A 2,100-nucleotide genomic window follows, 5' to 3' on the forward strand; every position below is an offset into this window, starting at 1 on the left:
TCCCATCTCTCTGGGGTCATCAAAGTCTCTTCCCACTGTGCATTCAGGAGAGAACCTTGCCAACGGCTCACCCACCTCCACATGCCTTAAGACCATCATGCCTAGGAGAGCCCCTCTTTTCAGAAACTGGATGGTCTTGCAAACCACTGAACTTGGGGTTTGGAACTGAACTTGGAGGTCATTTTACCTATGGGAAACTGGGGCCCAGCCAGAGGTGGGAAGTGATTGGCCCATGGTCATAGAGCGAGGCAGTGGCCAGGCCTGTATTGGAGGCTGTCTGTCTGATAATGCAGAGATTTTTCTCTGACCCACACGGCTATCCTGCAGATGGGGATTTCCTCTCTTGGGAGACAATGTGGGCATAAAGCAAAATCAAAAGCAAAACCCTCCATTCTCCAGAAATTATTTTCCAAGCCAAACTGTATCCAGCTTTATTAGAGATACTTTTTATAAACAATCACGGTATTTCAGGCAGGACATGGGCTGGCAATCACTAACAGTATACAACAACTTTCAAGCTCCCTTCTTTAATGAACTACCAAAATTGGAAAGCCACTATAAAACCCAATGAAATCTTCATCTGATGCTCTGAACAGGGAAAATTTAGAGTGCGAGTTAACATTTCACATTAAGCATGCTGTTTAACAACTTTTCACAAGCCGACCCTGACTTTCAGGAAATGAAATGAAAATGAAAGAATATCAATCTGTAGATCCACAATCTAAAGAAGGAACGGCTGCTCCTTTAAAGGATGATATCTTAATGGCGACATCGGAAAGTCCAGATAGCCCATTATACTAGTAATCAATTTTTGGGGGTCCGGTCCCAATAGGTCTCTGGGCTTATGGGAGACAATGTCTATGCTTAAAGTGGAGAAGGAGAAAGGGACATAAAAACGAATTTTAGTTTCCCCACACCACAAGGTGTTTGTGCCAAAGTGCCTAATGTGTGTCAACCTCAAGGGATCCCTCCTCCTAGGAACCAAGAGGAAGTCTCTCAAAACTAGAAGGGAAAGGTGTTTTTTTCCCCGTGTCAGTCTAGCTTTGGAGACCTTCTATTCGTACTATATGTTCTCCCCCCAAAAAACAACAATGAAATGTTCTGTGTGCTAACAACATAGCTAAAAAAAAAGTAAAACAAATTTCTGAATTTGTATAAAACTTGATAAAAAACAGTATTTCAAACTGTACAGACACCAGAGATACACAGTTATCAAAAATGCACACTTCACTTGGCATCTCCCGCACTGTCAGCTTTCTGTGCCTGGTCTGTTTTGGCATCTCCATTTTCCGCAGGGTTATTCCCATCCTTGCCAACATTAGCTTTCCCCTTTTTCCCTTTGGGTACCTTCTCTCCCTTCTTTGCAGGGCCTTTTTAGGCCTCTGGGCTCTGGCTTTGGAGGAGCAGGTTTAGCTGATACCCTGGCAGATCTTCTCTGTGGTTTGTCCTTCACCCTGGCTTTATCTCCTTTAGCATCCCCTTCAGCCTTTCTCTTGGGCATGATGGCGATAGTGGTGGGACGCCCAGGCTGGATGCGGGGATGCAGCAGCACGTAGGCTTTGGTGGGTCCGAGGGGTCATTCTCACCTCTTCCTGTTCTCTAGAATTTGCCTTGAAGTTTTCTTTCCATCTGCCCTTTATCGCCATCAAACTTTATATAACTTTCTCCACTTGAATGCCAGTGATGGCCCAGAGTGGTCATCGCTGACATGCTTCATCTCCCACCTCTGCTGTGGTCATACCAGCTCCCCATGCAAGCAGCGATGGCCATATACGTTCTGCAGGGGGCCGTGGCAGAAGTTGTTAGATAAAAATGTCAGGTCAACTTTCCAAGGGGCTAAGTCAGTAAGTGCCTCTGCTTTTCTCTTTTCATCCTCCTGGAATGAGGATGAGTGGGAAAAAGAAAGCTAGGGCTCTGGCTCCCAGCTCTCCACACTCTACTCCAAGCTTGGGCTCAAGTGAAGGAGTACCAGCAGTGGAGGAGGACTATCTAGATAAGGTGAGAGATACTCCCATAGCAAAGAGCTTTTGTCCAGCCAAGATGCATGACTGAGCTCTAAAGGAAACCTCCTTTTGGACTCTTTTGACCCCACTCCTACTC

The 2,100-nt window shown here is 45.8% G+C and overlaps 1 pseudogene; it reads right to left on the minus strand.

The window, feature by feature from the left end:
• Window positions 1–1,227: 1,227 nt before the first annotated feature.
• Window positions 1,228–1,504, minus strand: LOC102433202 (annotated as a pseudogene).
• Window positions 1,505–2,100: the final 596 nt, after the last annotated feature.

Source organism: Myotis lucifugus, unplaced genomic scaffold, assembly GCF_000147115.1.
Source record: "Myotis lucifugus unplaced genomic scaffold, Myoluc2.0 scaffold_1, whole genome shotgun sequence".
NCBI classification, from domain to species: Eukaryota; Metazoa; Chordata; class Mammalia; order Chiroptera; family Vespertilionidae; genus Myotis; species Myotis lucifugus.